The sequence below is a fragment of the Lytechinus pictus genome, chromosome 10, assembly GCF_037042905.1.
Source record: "Lytechinus pictus isolate F3 Inbred chromosome 10, Lp3.0, whole genome shotgun sequence".
NCBI lineage: Eukaryota > Metazoa > Echinodermata > Echinoidea > Temnopleuroida > Toxopneustidae > Lytechinus > Lytechinus pictus.
Genome location: NC_087254.1, coordinates 6118337 through 6132655, shown reverse-complemented (window position 1 = coordinate 6132655; position 14319 = coordinate 6118337). Strand labels below are relative to the sequence as shown.

At 35.7% G+C, this 14319-nt stretch overlaps 1 long non-coding RNA gene across 1 annotated transcript; it reads right to left on the bottom strand.

The window, feature by feature from the left end:
- Positions 1-225: 225 nt before the first annotated feature.
- Positions 226-13577, bottom strand: LOC129269777 (uncharacterized). The gene is made up of 3 exons (XR_008585430.2): positions 13405-13577; positions 9957-10033; positions 226-1446 (listed from the first exon to the last, which is right to left on the bottom strand). It is a non-coding gene; the product is annotated as an uncharacterized LOC129269777 (long non-coding RNA).
- Between the last annotated feature and the right edge of the window lie 742 nt (positions 13578-14319).

Sequence of the window (14319 nt, the reverse complement as noted above, 5' to 3'; positions counted from 1 at the left end):
TAGAGTTAGGCCATTTGTTTAGTTACTATGATATGATAAGAAAATGTATTTGCAAATGATACTTGTATTTCAAAACGACACCTAAGGATTCTTTTCATAAATAAAGATCATTTATTTATCCCAGTTACTCATTTTAGCATCGACTGACATTTTCAGAAGTCAATCAATCGGAATAAAGAAATACTGACAAATTTCTCATTCTGATGGTTCTTTCATTTAGTTTTTGATTCGACAAAATAGACTGAACCCCAAGACTACCTTGCATCAATATCATTCAGACTCTGATGCGTTTTGCCCCATCGCCACCAGTTAGTCATCGTTGCTCACAATAAACTTGGGCTAGGCAAAGAAAATGAAAAACGCACGAGGCCTGAATGCACTGAATGCAGCACTGTTAAATTGTTATTTTCTTTGGATGCTTAATTCCAGCATAAATGTATGAGTGCATGTTATCGTTAAAACTTAGCGAATGGCTTCGGGGTTCAAACCAAAGAGCTCACTCAGCCTTGGAAGTATTTTTGATGCTTGACACTTCCAAGTACATTAAAAGAGAGTGGGGCCAGTTTGAGACTGGATGGAGGTTGGATATTTTTTCTTCATTTACAGGATGACCTTTGTGCTGCTCTTATTCAATAGCTCTGTTGTTAGGGAATAAAGGCGCTGGAGGCATGAATCACGGAATAAGTTTTCATTTTTTGGTTCAACTTCAGTAGCTTATTTAGTTTTTGATGCTCAATTGGTCTGTAATTTACATGAAATGATGTTCAGACAATTTCAACCAGCCAGTATTTGTTCTGGTCAAAATGACCAATAAACAATACAAGAATGCAACAAACACATTATGGCTCTGTCACATTGTTCCGTGCAAGCCAGGGCCCCGTCTTACAAAGAGTTACAATTGATCCAATCAATCATAACTCTATGGAAATCCATCAGTGTCATAATTTTTTTCAACAGAAAATTTGCACAATGTCCTTTGTAAACAAAGAGAAGCATAGTGCATTTTCAAGACAATAAATGCATGAATATACATCATAGTTAGAAAATATCTGAACAAACATGCATAATAGATGTTGACGATGCTGGCCGTCCATAGTTGTGATTGATCGGATCAGTCGCAACTCTTTGTAAGACAGGGCCCTGGTGTGCGATGGGAAGATGTGACAGAGCCTTGACAAAGCCTTTTCGACATCTCCCTCAGAATTCTGCCCTTAACCAAAAAATGTTTAGCTAGAGGGAAAATGGGGATGAGCATGGAGCTACTAGCTCCATGGGTATGAAATAGTAAATCAAGTTAGGGGTTTAGGAAATTGATTTTTTTTTGCTTTCACTTACCTCCTCCCTGCATCATCTTGTAGAATTTGCTCTCTATGTGGAGCTGCGGGTGCTTTGTTTTTAAACATTCTAATTTGATTGCTACCTCCTCCCCGTTTGTAATGTTGGTACCTGCAAAGACAAAGATAGAAAACAAATGGTATAGACTTTCTTCCATTTATTAAAAAAGTGTTTGATTTCTTCCTTTTCTGTTTCCTAGAACAAAAACATACATCAATATAATTCCTCCATGATCATGCACTGTAATGATAATGAACAATGAAAATATATTATTGTCATAATTGACCTTTGTGACATATATATGCATCAAAAGGAATATAAATTGTAATCATGTAGGCCTACAACTAAACATTTCTTGTTTTCTCATCTTGTAAGTTGTTACATGCATTAATCAAACTTGAAGTATTTTTGCCAAGAAAATACACCATAGGTTGTATTCAAGTGGCCATTCTGTACCTTGAATCAGTATTCAAAGACATTTTCGGTCATACAAATACTTGTTCTAATAAGAACATGAAATAATAAAAAAGGGTGTGTTTTTTTTTTTAATTATGACCTTGACAACAAACGTTACTAAAATCACTTGCAAAATAATGAAAATCTCATTCATTATTCTGTCAGAATTCCCTCACACAAATTTAAAGCTAGCCGCATGCTAGTCGCTAGCTTGCGACTAGCTAGCGGATAGCTTAATAAGCTTGTAATAGGAATGCAGAGAAAAAAATTAAGCGATCTTTTAGCGAGCATGTACTGTTTGCTAGCTTAAAATCACTTATTAAGCAGGCCACCAGCTAGTCACTAGCGAGTTACTAGCATGCAGCACGCTACATTTCCGTAGGGAATGTCATAATTGGGGACTGCTCCCAGTCTTATGTGAATTTACATACTACTAGCTGACTTTCTGTATACTTCTAAGTCAAACTGTGCGGTATACTGCATAAAATGTGCAGGAAATTAATGTTGATGAAAAAAAAATCACCAGAATACTCTCCAGCACTTATCATGTTCTAAATCTGTGATTTTGATTGTAATTCATTCATGGTTTTCATTCTAGTTTCACGCAGGAAATCGCTTGAATGCACCCAAAGAAAATATTCCTGCTTCCTTCTTGTTGACAACAAATGTGTTGCAAAATAATTGCTATCTTGTTTTCTTTGTTTGCTTGAAGCCTTTGACTATTTTAAGAATGGATTCCACATAGCAAAGCACTCCCGTGCAGAAATTACTTCTGTGTATGCATGAAAACAAACAACATCTACAGTGGTAATGATCCATACGGATGATCATCATGCTTAATATTTTCAACATAGTTCAGTGTTTCATTCATAAGTATCCGAGAAATAAATCTGAGTTTCACATATTTCATGCATTCAGTATTTTTTTGTTGTTGTTCAGATCACATTTTGCATACGACAGAAAAAAATTCATTGTATGCAAGATCACCAAAATTTTGTGAATCATAGCGATGCATTATTTTAGAATTTCATAGGGTTCAGAAATGTTTAATACAGAACAGATTTGCATTAGAAAATTTATACAAAAAAATTAATAAAGCAGCGAAAAGAGAGTGCAGCAGCCATTGATTCTGGTCTTTAATAGAAAATATTAAATTGCTGATTTTACAATGGACAATATGGAGAGAAAGACGGTGTAGGGAGACTGCATACTGTCTGAAATTCCAGCTTAGAATCAGAATGTCTACAGACTTTAGAGAGAAAATCATCAGTTCTGAAGGCTGATCTTATAAGAGAATGAGACAGACCCAGATCACACTACAGCCGGAAAAGCAATCAGGTTTCTTTTTTTTTCATTTAACATGCTATCGACACGAAAAAGTGGGCTAGGCCTTGGCTTGCCTTCTGAAGTAAGGCACAATTTAGTCTTTGGACAGTATGAATTAGCATGTAAGTGGTAAGTACAGCGTTGATACAGTGTATGCATGGACCTGTGTACTGTCGAACGAGCGGCTGTTGAATAGACTCAAAAATCTTGTTTTTATATTCTAGTTTCCCCTTAAAGTTCAATTAACATGAATTAAATTAAGATTTCAATTTCCACATGTAGTTAGCACTTTCAAAAATCATGATTAGTACCATATGCATTTATACACAAAATATATTCCAAGTGAGATCCCTTGGTTGGTGAAATGTATTGCTTCCCAAATGACCCAATGAATGAAAATGTAAAAGACAATATTTGAAAAACTTGTTCAACGCTATTAAGAAATTAAGCTACATGTGCATGTATTAAATAATGGTTGTTTTAAATCCATACCTTATCATAATAAATGCAGCCAAGTCTCTCATTCAGACATCATATTCTCAGCCTGGGACGCTAATAATCTGACTACATATAGGAATATGATGATTTATATTTTTGTGCAATCCACAATATGTAATTTACCAGTGTGATATGAATTTATTTAATTTACCATGATCTATTATGAACCTTCTTTACACATTTTATTTATCTTATAACATTTTGCCAATGTTTACACATCAGAAGTACAATACACTTTATAGTCTACATGTAGTTAATGAATTATTTTTCCACCAGTAATACACTCGAACATGTACACATAGTAAATACATGTACATGAGGATAAAGATATACTCTATACGACATGTACAGTGTATACACTTTATTATTATGTCCATGAAGAAGCCAATTTGCTTCCCTATGGCTTGCAAGCAAGGAAGCAAGCAAGCAGTCTCCTGCGCACTGCTGATCAAAACACAGAACCCGGTTGGGCATAAATAAGCTGGTGATGTCATCTCGGTGCATGCATAACTGCACTTATCACTTTGCAATAGAGCACTGTGTGTCACGACTGCCTCTATTGCTGAGCATACAATGTACATACTCACAGTCGCACACTATACAATGCAAGCTAGTGCAATATGGGCGTGTGGATAAACATGGGTGTGGATACTGGTTAGGTCAGTTTTCCTGATTCTTTTCATGTTATACAAAGAAACATTTCGGATAAAGGTTAAAATCTGACTGAATGCCGTGTATTATTATTTGCCATTATACAACATGAACTTTTCTGAAGAATATTTCCAACAATGAAGATTGTTTCAACATGCAGAACATGTAAATGTGACACAATAACAATCAAATTATTTCCAAGAACTATTTTTATAAAATGTAGTCTTCCTATCCTGATTTTAACTTTAAAACTAGGGTAGATTACTTGATATCATAACACTGAAAAATACAAACGGGAAATTCGATTCTAAGCCTGCATAAGACTTCCTACAAACTTATTGATACAAAAAATATGTTGTTTGAAAAATATTTGTACTTATTCAAAAACTTGTTTGATCTTGCAAAATTAAGACATATTGGCCTATGTACATGTGGGCCTATAGAGCCTATTTCAATTCTATGGGTAAAAAAATGTGTTCAAGGACTACATGTACTACGTTTTTGTAATATTGTACATGTACTGTTCAATGTTACTCTAGTAAAATTCAGACTACTGACCCTTTATTAATGCTTTAGACATGCTTTTATCTTGTAGAAATTTGCATACATTTGTGTGTTCTTCAACAAAATATGTCAAATAAACATTTTGTAAAAAAGGCGTTTTTGGAAATGAAATGTATTAGCCATGCTAATGAAGCACATTTGTACTTTATTAAATACATGTAGTGCTAAAATGAATTATTACTTCTGCAGTAATTTGTTGGACCAAAGTTCGTTCATGAGTGTTTTTCATCTAAAAAAAATTTTATCAATTTTTCTGTTACATGAACGTGAAGTATCTGAATGCAAAAAAAAACCTCTTTGCAGGGGTTTTAGACTATCACTGCAAGTTTCTGAATAAAAACCAATGCCATATTTTTTTTTTTGCCGAGTTATTTGTCGTACGAACTTCACATGAATTCCTCCACGTATGAAAGATCATGCATGCACTTCCTGAAACAATAGCTAGCAGCTCTCAATGGGCACATCAATGACATGGTAGGGGATTCTTTAAAGATCATATAGGAGTTTCGATCTTGTGACAATGAGCCTTAGGAACCTGTTCATTACAACACCAATTGGGTTGCTCACTGAGATCAGGGACTGCTCACGTCCCTGCTGAGATCACAATAGTAATAGGCAAACAAAATAAAATAGGTGATACAATATATGATGAGCACATAAGGACCAAAGGCATTGCCTACATATGTGCAATGCAACATGGCTGCGGATGAACAACATGTATTCTTACTTTGATTTTTTTTTAAATATATTATTAATATGCAATGTGACTGTCCCTGTCATTGTAAATATGTACTTCATGTGTATTATGTGTTTGAGATGGGTGATTCAAGGAAAAGACCAAAGAAGACATGGAAGAAACAGGGGGGGGGGGATAAAGGTGATTGTGGCAAGTGTGAGGTGAAATCAGCCACCCTGTTACACGGGAACAAAACCAGACTTCGAACTTTGGACATCTACAACATCTGCCCCTCTTGTAAATCTTATCCTCTGCCCAAAATGAATTTCCTCACCCAAACCTATTAAAACCATATAGATCAATGTGAAATATCAATACACCATACAATAGAAACAAACGGACCATGCAGGCCTATGCAATGGCTTCTTTCCATACAATAAAGGATCAACCATCACAAAGCCACTTAATCCTCTTGTATGGTAAGCTGTCATTACATTCTCAATGAACTTCGCAGGGGGATTAACAGGTCAAGCTAACTGAACAGTCCTCACCTTGTACTGTACCAGTTGTGGAAAAGATCTAAAAATGAGTTCGAACTGAATCCAATGAAATTACCACCCAAGTGTTTGTATTATAAATAAAAAATATGAGCCAAATAGCTCTGGAAGAAAATGTGTACATGCAATTGCTGAGAAATGAGCAAAATAAGCACAGAATTCCACCAAATGTCTGGTATTTTTCAAATCAATATTAATACACTGTCCCACATAAGCTTTTCTGTGTTAGTGATTATCAGAATTACAATAAAGGATCATCCATCACAAAGCCACTTAATCCTCTTGTATGGTAAGCTGTCATTACATTAAAATGAACTTCGCAGGGGGATTAACAGGTCAAGCTAACTGAACAGTCCTCACCTTGTACTGTACCAGTTGTGGAAAAGATCTAAAAATGAGTTCGAACTGAATCCAATGAAATTACCACCCAAGTGTTTGTATTATAAATAAAAAATATGAGCCAAATAGCTCTTGAAGAAAATGTGTACATGCAATTGCTGAGAAATGAGCAAAATAAGCACAGAATTCCACCAAATGTCTGGTATTTTTCAAATCAATATTAATACACTGTCCCACATAAGCTTTTCTGTGTTAGTGATTATCAGAATTATCGAATTTGAGCTAAGATTTCATGATTTTACAAAGATAGGTTTACATCAATGTACCAGATCTTGATGTATGATAATATTTTGACAATCAACCTTGATTTTAAAAGACTTAATCATGAAATAATTGTTTGCTGCAACTTCTGTCTTTTACCTTTAACCACATTCATCCACATCATATCCACATCCTTCTTTGCAATTATGCATGAATTTAATATACACCCTTTGCAATAAATAATAATTTATAACAAAGAAAACAGGGGAAGAGAAAGAAGAACACAAGTGGCCTGATCATTTCCAGAAAGAACAATTACAAAGCACTAATTAATGCATGTTTGTGTAGGCCTGCCTATATATATAGGCCACTCTACATGTTGTAGACTCAAGTTAACTTGAAGTCTAGCGACAGTGATTTTCCGTTTTACCGGTAAATAAAACGAAGTTCCATTTGGTACATATACTTTTCATGTAAAAATTCATGGAATTCACCTTTGCGAAACGCAATTCAGGTTTTTGCTGTGTACATTTTGAGTGACAAAACGGAATTTCCATGTTTAGATCAAGTTGAAATGGAATTACAGATTTTCAGGAATGGAAAATACCATTTTTTTTTAAATGGAAAGTCACTGTCTCTTTGATGGGAGGGATGGAGGGGAGAGGAGAGGGGGGGGGGGTGCATGACAATGTGTATTCCAATCCAACAATCAAGTGTATTAACATGTAGGTCTGCAGTATAGAAGTGGAAATGTGATGGGTGCCAATCTGGCCAAGGTCAATATATTGCAACATAAAATCTTTAGACGCTAAAAAAAAAAACAGCAAATTTTGTTTTTGATGAAAACCTTTGACGTTCCGGATCCTATTTTCTTTCTTTACAAAGGTAATTGTCCACATTTTACACATCTACTGCTTATGTACACAAAATGGTGTGAAGCAAAAAGACTTAAAGCATAAATTACAAGATGGTCATATTTGTGATTTAAAAAAAAATGGAAGGAGTATAGCACATGAGGAGGAATCATAATGCTAAATCATACATGATCAGGATTGACATTTCCTGCATGATTTGAGGCACAGCAAGCCATTCCGCCTGATCACACCATTTTATCTTAAAGGAGAATGAAACCCTTGAAACCAGCTGAATCCATATCAAAGAGAAAAATCAAAGAAACATATTGTTGAAAGTTTGAGGAAGATTGAATGAATAATAAGAAAGTTATGAGCATTTGAATATTGAGATCACTAGTGCCATGTAGATCCTCCCAACGGCAATGCGACCAAGATCTGTGATATCACACACGTACAACTCCCTCATTACTTTAGTACTTATTTCACTTATATTCTCACTTTTATAGAGTCTATCACAAGGTGAGGTGTTCTCTTTATGAGATGACAAGTACAGAGGTTTCACAACATTATATCATTGATGAATCGCTTGTCATATGATTAGAATGAGCAAAAAGAGATGTTTTGGGGTATATTTTCAGTGTCCAAATGGGAGAGTTGTACGTGTGTGACATCACAGATCTTGGTCGTATTGCCAATGGGAGGATCTCCATAGCATTAGTGATCTCGACATTCAAATGCTCATAACTCTTTTATTGCTAGTCCTATTTTACTCAAAGTTTTGTTGATCTTATTCTTTGATTTTTCTGCTTTCACAAAAGCTAACTTGCTCCAAGAGTTTCATTCTCCTTTAATACCACAAACACAGACAATCAAGGATGTATTCCTGCTTCGTGGTAACATTTTTCATTAATTTACAAGTTTCAGCATTTTTCATAGGGTAATACATGTATGTTTTCAAGTATTGTTCAAACAAGGTTTTGTTTATAAATATAAAACTGACTGATATTTAGTTTACAACCAATTTATAAACAAAATAATAGCTAATTATCTTCCCGATGAGAATATTACTGGCTTGAATCTGGGTTCAGGAATGGTCTAAACTATGTGCAGTTGAATGAAGATCACCAATAATCTTTGGGGGCACAACCAGCACCTCATATCAAGTTTCTTTTTTTTTTTTAATGGAAACACTACATGTCGTAACTTGTACTATTAATGGTCCACAGTGAAAAAATATAGTTTGCGAATCAAGACTACCATGATTTTACAACAAAGTTTATTTCAACATCAAGTCATTGAGTACACAAAAACGCAGTGTATGATTCATATCCAGTTCACAGTCGGTTTGCACACACAACACTAACGATCTTTCACCTGTATTATCCTGAGACAAACAGACCCCATTAGGCATCTATGACTAATCTCAGAGTGCTGTGATTTTATCACAATAGGCAGCACTTGCTTATAATCACAATCAGAAAACAGCTTCAGGTGATGATATTCATACTTAAGCCCCCATCACACTTATTCCGAATCAAGCAGAATTGGCCTGAATGAAAGGACTATGTTTGACCACCAGTTGGTCATTTAAATCTACTTCGAACACCGTTCGAAAATATCCCTCGAATGTTTTGAACATGACCAAAACCTTCGGGACGGCCAAAAGAAATGACAGAAATATTTCGAATGCACTCAGAATGCAGTCAGGATATTTAGAATGCCCCTATAATGTCCAAGAACGTAGCACGAATTATCAATCTGACTCCATTGCGGTTCATTTTGACTAGTGTATGATGATACACCTGGTCAATTTACTGAATTTCAACTCCAGTTTGGTGAATTCATAAGTTCCTCCCAAAAATTTCTACATTTTTTAAATATTTTTTTCTTTCCAGCTTCTGCTTGATTCCTGCTGATTCCGAATAAGTGTGATGGGGGCTTTACAGAGGGCTCCTATTTAATATCAAAACACGATCGATCCAGAGACCTATTTCATGAAGCTTGTTTTAGTAATGACAATCTTTATCAAAGTCCATGATTTACATGATTTTAGTAGCATTTAACGGTTATGATTTACCTTGATTTCCCTTTTCAACATGACAATGAATGCTTGCTATCTCCTTGATTTCAAAGTATACAAGATTTTGTATTGATTATTTTCATTCTAATGTATCTGAATCTGTATTACTGCACCCATAGAAATTAACAAGTGCATTTAACCTATTAAAAAGTTTGGAAGCATTTTAATTCCCGGTAGTTTTCAATTTCGTCTGTCACTGATCATTTCACATGTACGGTAGGGTCTTTGCTTTCCGCCAAGGATTGCCTTCATGGATGTGTACAATACATGTAGGTAATCACTCAGATGACAAAGATTATACAGGTATACACAAACACAGGGACACAACGTGAACTGTAAGGGTAGCAACCATAACTTACCTAGGTAGATGTCTCCGAAGGAGCCACTGCCGATCTTGCGACCAAGCCGATACTTATTTCCAACTCTGAGCTCCATCCTTTGCAAAAGAGAAAATAAAGACAGAAAACAGTGTGAAAATTACAGGGTCAAAACAATCATTCAGGAGATCAATGCAATTACATACTACCTTTCTGGTAACTACCATACAGTAAAGGAAACTGTACATCTAACACTATCAAGGAACCATACCTGTATATTCTTTTCGCTTAGACATATGGCAGCCCTGTCTGATCCCCAATTATCTTGCAACTACCAGTGCAGACTATCCAGCAGAGATCTTTCTTGGTAAAGAGAGTATCACCGCACTATTAAACAGTGTACAGTAGCAGTGATTATTTTGAGATTTTGGGGAAATATACCCAAATTCAAAGTTCCTATCATGTTCGGAATGTGAAAAACTGTATCATGCTACCTTGACAAGAAGAATTTTACAATCGATAATTCACGATTTATGTCCAAAATGTAAGGTAAAAAAAGCTATTATTAAATGTGTGATCTCAACAATCTTTTTTTATTATTATTATGTATTTGTGTTTATTTTAGATGAGAACAAAACTGGATGAGAACAAAGTTCAAAATTGAGTCCAAATTTTGTCATTTTTGTGAAAACTTTTAGATTTCAATGTTTGTAAATCCACTATAAATAGAGGCCCCCAAAACATGGGTTGCCATCAGCAACATTCAACAAAATTACTCCCCTAGATTTACTGCTTCCATCCATACGAATCGTCAAGCATAATTAAATTCTTCTGAGAGATCTTCTTGGATGGTCACACTTTTGTAAGTGGCTCCAAGCTTTATGGATGACTTAGTGATTGGTGACGAATCATGATTTGCCATGAATTCACATACGATTAAACAGTTTGAACACCTATTAATGTACAAGCACAACGATCACCCAAAAAATCATCTTGTAAGTTTAACTACCAAAGGAATAACAACAGAGGCAACGTAACAGTCTGGGGATAATAGTTTGATTGTCGGGGGGGGGGGGGGTCCTCTCATCTTCAGAGACAGTCTCAATGACGATGGGGAAAAGTACACCTGAATGATCAATGATGAGGCTCTTCTAGCCATTAACCTTACACCAAGCTATCATCTAAGAGAATGGCCATTTCAACTTTTGACACATTATTCTGGTGGGCTCAAAATGATGCTCCAGCACACAGGAGCATATCGTCCGAGCAGCTCACTGAACTGTTAGAGAACACATAATCGGGCTGAACTGTTTGAAGAATGCCATGGCCAGCAAGGTCACTGGACATGACCCCTTTGGATATATTTTTCCTGTGAGGATACCTCAAGCGTAAGGTTTTTATGATCTTACCTGCCAATTTGGACAAGCTAGAAAGGCAAATATCAGCAGAGATCAATATCTCTAGAGAGTAAAAATCTTTCACTAACGTACATGCTTTACTCTGCACCGAGCCAGGGATTGCGTCCCATTCATGTGCGTGTACTGCGAAAAAAACTGAAATTTTAGCCCCGAGAATTCTGCTTTCCTTCAAAAAGATCTAGCCCTAAATCATGTAAATGGGTACCTCAAGTGATGTTCGTGCAGGCTCCACTTCACTACCGCTACACCTACCCGAACATCAATCAAGGTCCAAAACTCGCTCTGATACTTCGAGTGGCAAAGGTGGGAAAAAATGCAAATTTATTGTAAAAATCCTACACCAAAACTAGCTTAAAAAAGAATAAGGAAGTTAATTTCTTACTTTTCATCCTAATTTCACTACATATCCATCCTCCGGTTAGCCTCAAACTTTGTGATTTAGAGCCAGCATCGAGTTCCCCACACGTATAAATAATTCACTGCCGATTTCAAAACATCGCATGCACATGCACGAGGGTCCGAGCTCGGAGCCTCGCGCATGCGCAGTTTTTAAAATCGGCAGCAAAATATTTATACGCGTGAATTCGCAGCCGATTTCAAAACATCGCATGCACATGCACGAGACGAGGGTCCGAGCTCAGAGCCTCGCGCATGCAATGTTTTGAAATCGGCAGCGAATTATTTATACGTATGAGTAACTCGATGTTGGCTCTAAGTCACCAATTTTGATGCTAACAGGAGGATGGATATGGAGTGAAATTAGGATGTTGAAAAGTAAGAAATTAAGCTTCTTATTCTTTTTAAGCTAGTTTCGGTGTAGAATTTTTATAATATGCATTTTTTCCCACCATTGCCACTCTGAGTATCAGAGCGAGTTTTGGTCCTTGAGGCCGAGGTTCAGGTAGGTGTAGCGATAGTGAAGTGGGTGGTGCCTGCATGAACATCACTTGAGGTAGTAAATGGGATACAATCTTCATTTCCTACATTTATACAATATTGATTCCATTTTTAAACAAAGAATTCATTAAAAAAAATATATATATCTTTAAATAAAGGGGAAGACTTGCCGCAACATTTACGTCTCCACCTTGTTATCTTTGCTTGGTCTTTCGCCAAGTTACAAAATGCACACCCTCTGATATGCACAAAAGCCAAAAGGAACTCTTCCCTCAAATCCTCAATATCATTCACACACAAAACAAATGGGCTTTTGACCTCAGTGAGACAAAATCCTGGTAGGGAATATGTAGGCCTATAGTCAACCAAAATTAAGTCAGTGAGAGTTTATTACAAAGCTAAGGACAAGGTATCGTTAAATTTAAAGTTTCAGACACCGTAGTCTACGATGGTAATTCTGCTTTGTTCTTGGTGTCTACTTTTTAAAAACCCTAATAATATTAGTTTGAACAGCAAGTCTCCAATTATTATTTTTTTAATTGCATGCTCTCCTTTCCTCCAATATTGTCAGACAGAATTCAGATCACGCCACGCCTCTAAAAAAAGTTACTGCCTGGCCCCTGTGCTTGACAAACTCAACTTCACAACGGTTAATTTCTCTTTCCCATTTTCAGTTTTCATTTTTTAACTCCTGTTTCATACAACCAAATCCCGATGTCCAACTGTTTATGAATTTCAAGTTCAAATAGCCTAGACTAGATTCTAGACTGAGTAACTTAACGAATAACGTTAATTTAAAGGGAAAAAAACAATGAATGAACTTGATCTGATGATTGATCAAGACAAGTTGATGAACACATTCAGTCATCACAAAAAAAACATAAACTTAACATTGAATAACATTAACCAGGTAAACAATCATCATTCATTATACAAATGATGCCGATGATTTCGAATAAACCAACATATAGACCCTATATCATGTATATCGTTCAGAATAGTACACATATGAGTGCTGTTAGTGTTAATTGTGCATTGGCAAATCAGTCTATCCAACTCTGTCTAGTGTAAACAGCTGGGTCATCTTCGTTGATTGTCGTCGTCGCTACAAGAAGAAAATGGACACAGCAACATAAACAACAAACTGCAATCTCTCATTAAAATATGAATCTTACCTTCACCACTTTACGAATCACAAAAATATACAACTATGCAAGTTTGACAAACATCTACGAGTGTCATGAATTGCTTGTTTCTCTGATTACTATTTGGTGAAGCTGGGGATGGTCCCGATTGTAGGAGGATCTTCAACTCCGGCTCGCCGGTTTCGCCATCTTTCGCAGAAGCCGATCGGGACGAAAACATGTAATGGTTTTTAACTGTAGCTGGCGCTAGACTTCTTGTCATGGAAAACATTTGCAAATAATTTATGTAAATAAAATGAATGCGTTTTCATTATTTTTTGTGTGTGTTCTTGTTGTTTTATTGTGGAATAACATTGATTTTTGTACATGTTTATATATATAGTTCGTTCTAATTATACAGTACACTGGTATCCTCTCTGACCAAAAATGTATTAATGAATCCATTTCTCATTACATACAATATTTGTGATATGATGAATACCAAATTGTGTCTTATCATCATCATCCGATGTAATTACTTTTTCTGAAATAAATACCATATTTAAATTTGAAACTTGCAAGATTATTACCAACCAATTCTAAATCCAAATATTTGTCACAGATAGCAAAAAACTTGAACATCAAAAACACAACCCCAAAACATAAAGTAAAACTAATTTTTTTTTTGAAAAATAAAGAAATGATTGGACACACATATTAAAAAAGGGACATCAAAAACATTTTGTTCTGATATTCTTGTAAACATCCCATGGACTTAAACTTCTGCTGTTTGATGCAAAGATATTGATGAAACATAAACCAAAAATCTGATAACTTTTGAAATTAAAGGCCATAAAAATTATGATGGGGTGATATGGGCAGGACTTTATCATCGGACCCCCTTATTGTGCGCTATATCACATGCATCTCTGTTCTTGTTGATTTCATATCTCTGTGGATAATATA